Source organism: Arachis stenosperma, chromosome 4, assembly GCF_014773155.1.
Source record: "Arachis stenosperma cultivar V10309 chromosome 4, arast.V10309.gnm1.PFL2, whole genome shotgun sequence".
Classification (NCBI taxonomy): domain Eukaryota; kingdom Viridiplantae; phylum Streptophyta; class Magnoliopsida; order Fabales; family Fabaceae; genus Arachis; species Arachis stenosperma.
Window position 1 is genome coordinate 59,888,044 of NC_080380.1, and position 5,926 is coordinate 59,893,969.

Sequence of the window (5,926 nt, forward strand, 5' to 3'; positions counted from 1 at the left end):
AAAGAATGTGCTGAGTTAATAGATGCACATACCAAGAGCCATTATTGATAATCACAATTTCGTCCACCAAGTTTTTGGCACCGTTGCCGGGGATTGTTCGAGTATGGACAACTGACGGTTCATCTTGTTGCTCAGATTAGGTAATTTTATTTTTGTTTTAATTTCAAAAAATTTTTTTTCAAAAATCTTTCAAAAATTTCTCATCTGTTTTCGAAAATTATTCTAAATTTTTAAGAATGAATTCTAGAGTTTCACAAGTAACATGATGATGCCTGGTTGGCTGTAAAGCCATATCTAAACCCCCTTGGATTGAGGCCTCCACTTGTCAACAGGTCGGGTATGTATATGGAGTTGGATGAAATATCAGCTGTTGCATGCCTGATTTATATCTTCCAAAGCTGGCTGGCTATTAAGCCATGCCCAACCCTTGGATTGGGGCTTTAGACAAATATTGAAAGATTCTTGGAATTCTTATTAAGAATCATAAAAACCAAAAATATTTTGTGTTTCTTGTTTGAGTCTTGAGTCAATTTTTAAGTTTGGTGTCAATTGCATGTTTTTAAAATTTATGCATTATTTTTTCAAAAATTTCATGCATTCATAGTGTTCTTCATGATCTTCAAGTTGTTCTTGGTAAGTTTTCTTGTTTGATCTTGATGATTTCTTGTTGTGTGTCTTTTATTGTTTTTCATATGCATTTTTGCATTCATAGTGTCCATGCATTAAAGATTTCTAAGTTTGGTGTTTTGCATATTTTCTTTGCATAAAAAATTTTTTCAAAAATATGTTCTTGATGTTCATCATGATCTTCAAAGTGTTCTTGGCGTTCATCTTGACATTCATAGTGTTCTTGGATGCATCATATGTTTTGATCCAAAATTTTCATGTTTTGGGTCATTTTTGTGTTTTTCTCTCTCATCATTAAAAATTCAAAAATAAAAAAAATTATCTTTTCCTTATTTCTCTCAAAAATTCGAAGTTTTGGGTTGACTTGGTCAAAAATTTTTAAAATAAGTTGTTTTCTTGTTAGTCAAGTCAAAATTTCAATTTTAAAAATCTTATCTTTGCAAAAACTTTTTCAAAAATCAAATCTTCTTCATTTTTTTATTTATTTTCGAAAATCTTTTTAAAAATATATTTTTCAAAATCTTTTTCTTAATCTTATCTTAATTTTCGAAATTATACTAACAATTAATGTGATTGATTCAAAAATTTGAAGTTTGTTACTTTCTTGTTAAGAAAGGTTCAATCTTTAAATTCTAGAATCTTATCTTTTAGTTTCTTGTTAGTTAAGTAATTAATTTTAATTTTAAAAATTAAATCTTTTTTAAAAAACTCTTTTTTAACCATATCTTTTTATCATATCTTTTTAACTTATCTTTTTATCTTATCTTTTGCAAAATTTTATCTTTTTAAAAATTTGATTTTAAAATATTTTATCTTCTTATCTTCTTATCTTTTCAAATTTGATTTTAATATCTTTTTCAACTAACTATTTGACTTTTTGTTTGTTTATTATCTTTTTCAAAACCACTTAACTACTTTTTCCTCTTTAATTTTCGAAAATATCTCATCTCTTTTTCAAAAATTCTTTTTAATTGTTTTAAATTTTAATTTTAATTATATCTTATCTTTAATTTTCGAAAATCATTAACTACTTTTTTAAAATTTAATTTTCGAATTCTCTCTCTTCTCTTCTTCTATTTATTTATTTATTTACTAACATCTCTCTTCACCTCTCTTCATCTCCAATCACTGCCTCTATCCTTACCCTTGTGTTTAGAGTCTTCTTCACTTTTATTCCTTTCTTCTTCTACTAATAATAAGGATCCTCTTTACTGTGACATAGAGGATTCTTCTTCCTTTTCTTTTTCTCTTCTCTTTCATATGAGCAGGAACAAGGAAAAAGGCACTCTTGTTGAATCTGATCCTGAACCTGAAAGGACTCTGAAGAGGAAACTAAGAGAAGCTAAATTACAACAATCCAGAGGCAACCTTTCTGAAATTTTTGAACAAGAGAAGGAGATGGCAGCCGAACCCAACAACAATAATGCAAGGAGGATGGTTGGTGATTTTACTAAATCCACGTCCAAGTTTGATGGAAGAAGCATCTCCATTCCTGCCATTGGAGTAAACAATTTTGAGCTGAAACCTCAATTAGTTGCTTTAATGCAACAGAACTGCAAGTTTCATGGACTTCCATCTGAAGATCCTTACTAGTTTTTAACTGAGCTCTTGCAGATTTGTGAGACTGTTAAGACGAATGGAGTAGATCCTGAAGTCTACAGGCTCATGCTTTTCCCTTTTGCTGTAAGAGACAGAGCTAGAACATGGTTGGACTTACAACCTAAAGATAGCCTGGACTCCTGGGATAAGTTGGTCATGGCCTTCTTGGATAAATTCTTTCCTCCTCAAAAGCTGAGCAAGCTTAGAATGGATGTTCAAACCTTCAAGCAAAAAGATGGTGAATCCCTCTATGAAGCTTGGGAAAGATACAAGCAGATGACCAAAAAGTGTCCTTTTGACATGTTTTCAGAATGGACCATATTAGATATATTCTATTATGGTCTATCTGAGTTTTCCAAAATGTCATTGGACCATTCTGCAGGTGGAATCATTCACCTAAAGAAAACGCCTGCAGAAGCTCAAGAACTTATTGACATGGTTGCAAATAACCAATTCATGTACACTTCTGAGAGGAATTCTGTGAATAGTGGGATGCCTCAAAGGAAGGGAATCCTTGAAATTGATGCTCTGAATACCATATTGGCTCAGAACAAAGTGTTGACTCAGTAAGTTAACATGATTTCTCAAAGTCTGAATGGATGGCAAAATGCATCCAACAGTACTAAAGAGGCAGCTTCTAAAGAAGCTTATGATCCTGAAAACCCTGCAATGGCAGAGGTTAATTACATAGGTGAACCTTATGGAAACACCTATAATTCATCATGGAGAAATCATCCCAATTTCTCATGGAAGGATCAACAAAAGCCTCAACAAGGCTTTAATAATGGTGGAAGAAACAGGCTCAGCAATAATAAGCCTTTTCCATCATCTTCTCAGCAACAGACAGAGAATTTTGAACAGAGCCCCTCTAATTTAGAAAATTTAGTCTCTGATCTGTCAAAGGCCACCTTAAGTTTCATGAGTGAAACAAGGTCCTCCATCAGAAATTTGGAGGCACAAGTGGGCCAGCTGAGTAAGAAAGTCATTGAAACTCCTCCCAATATTCTCCCAAGCAATACAGAAGAGAATCCAAAAGGAGAGTGCAAGGCCATTGATGTAATCAATATGGCCGAATGCACAAGGAAGGAGAAGGATGAAAATCCTAGTGAGGAAGACCTCTTGGGACGTCTCTCAAACAAGAAGGAGTTCCCTATTGAGGACCTAAAGGAATTTGAGGCTCATATAGAGACCATAGAGATTTCACTAAATCTCCTTCTGCCATTCATGAGCTCTGAAGACTATTCTTCCTCAGAAGAGGATGAAGATGTGATTGGAGAGCAAGTTGCTCAATATCTAGGAGCCATCATGAAGCTGAATGCCAAGTTGTTTGGTAATGAGACTTGGGAAGGTGAACCTCCCTTGCTCATTAGTGAACTAGATACATAGGTTCAGTAAACTTTACCTCAAAAGAGACAAGATCCTGGTAAATTCTTAATACCCTGTACCATAGGTACCATGACCTTTAACAAGGCTCTGTGTGACCTGGGGTCAGGGATAAATCTTATGCCACTCTCTGTAATGGAGAAACTAGGGATCATTGAGGTACAACCTGCCTTATTCTCATTACAATTGGCAGACAAGTCAGTAAGACAAGCTTATGGATTAGTAGAGGACGTGTTAGTAAAGGTTGAAGGCCTTTACATCCCTGCTGATTTCATAATCTTAGACACTAGGAAGGAAAAGGATGAATGCATCATCCTTGGAAGACCTTTCCTAGCCACAGCAGGTGCTGTGATTGATGTTAACAGAGGAGAATTAGTTCTTCAATTGAATGGGGACTACCTTGTGTTTAAGGCACACGACCATCCCTCTGTAACACTGGAGAGAAAGCATGAAAAGCTTCTCTCAGTACAGAGTCAGACAAAGCCCCCACAGTCAAACTCTAAGTTTGGTGTTGGGAGGCCACAACCAAACTCTAAGTTTGGTGTTGAGAAGACCCCACATTCAAACTCTAAGTTTGGTGTTGGGAGACCTTCATCATGCTCTGAACTTCTCTAAGGCTCCATGAGAGCCCACTGTCAAGCTAGTGACATTAAAAGAGCGCTTGTTGGAAGGCAACCCAATTTTTATTTATCTAATTTTATTTTTATTATTATTTTGTGTTTTAGTAGGTTCATGATCATGAGGAGTCACGAAAAAAATATTAAAATTAAAAACAGAATCAAAAACAGCAGAAGAAAAATCACACCCTGGAGGAAGGACTTACTGGCATTTAAACGCCAGTAAGGATCATCTGGCTGGCGTTCAACGCCAGAACAGAGCATGGATCTGGCGTTGAAATACCAGAAACATGCAGCAATCTGGCGTTTAAACGCCAGGATTGCACACTGAGGAAAGCTGGCGTTCAACGCCAGAAACATGCTGCAGATGGGCGTTGAACGCCCAGAACAAGCATAAAGCTGGCGTTGAACGCCCAAAACAAGCATCAATCTGGCGTTCAAACGCCAAACTTGTATGAAAAGGCATTTTACATGCCTCATTAGTGCAGGGATGTAAATCCTTGACACCTCAGGATCTGTGGACCCCACAGGATCACCTCAGGATCTGTGGACCTCACAGGATCCCCACCTACCTCACCCTCTCTCTCTCCATTCATGGTCATCCCTTCTATTTTCCATTCACTACTCACATCCATCAATCTCTTTCCTACCCAATCCCACCCATATAGCCGAATACATTCCTCTCTTACTCTCCTCCATATTTTCTCTTCTTCTTCTTCCATTCTTTCTTCTTTGCTCGAGGGCGAGCAACATTCTAAGTTTGGTGTGGTAAAAGCATAGCTTTTTTGTTTTTCCATAACCATTGATGGCACCTAAGGCCAGAGAAACCTCAAAAAAAAAAAAGAAGAAGAAAAAGGGAAGACAATTGCTTCCACCTCCGAGTCATGGGAGATGGAAAGATTCATCTCAAGGATCCATAGCTCAGTAATAGAGCATTTGACTGCACATCAAGAGAGCATGAGGAATTCCCAAATCAAGAAATCCCTGAGATACCTCAGGGGATACATGTTCCTCCACATAATTATTGGGAGCAACTAAGGATAGGAACACCAAAATCACTGGGGATCATGCAACAGAAAGCAAGGAAGAGACATAAAGGAGCTCAAAAAGCACCATTGGTCCTTCAAAAGGCGCCACCCTCACTAAGGTGGACTCATTCCTTGTTCTTAATTTTTTTCTGTTTTCCTGTTTTTATGCTTTATGTTTGTTTATGTTTTGTGTCTCTACTTCATGATCATTAGTAGTTAGTAACTATGTCTTAAAGTTATGAATAATTCCAGGAATCCTTCACCTCTCTTAAAAAAAATTGTTTTTAATTCAAAAGAACAAGAAGTACATGAATTTCGAATTACCATTGAATTTAGTTTAATTATATTGATGTGGTAACAATACTTTTTGTCTTATGAATGAATGCTTGAACAGTGCATATTTTTGATCTTTTTGTTTATGAATGTTAAAATTGTTGGCTCTTGAAAGAATGACGAACAAAGAAAAATGTTATTGACAATCTGAAAAATCATGAAATTGATTCTTGATGCAAGAAAAAGCAGTGAATAGTAAAATTTTGTGAAAAAAATAGAAAGAAAAAGAAAAAGCAAGCAGAAAAAGCCAATAGCCCTTAAAACCAAAAGGACAAGGGTAAAAAGGATCCAAGGCTTTGAGCATCAATGGATAGGAGGGCCCAAGGAACTAAAATCCAG

The 5,926-nt window shown here is 35.8% G+C and overlaps 1 non-coding gene across 1 annotated transcript; it reads right to left on the minus strand.

The window, feature by feature from the left end:
- Positions 1 to 2,424: 2,424 nt before the first annotated feature.
- Positions 2,425 to 2,528, minus strand: LOC130977260 (small nucleolar RNA R71). The gene has a single exon (XR_009084960.1). It is a non-coding gene; the product is annotated as a small nucleolar RNA R71 (small nucleolar RNA).
- Between the last annotated feature and the right edge of the window lie 3,398 nt (positions 2,529 to 5,926).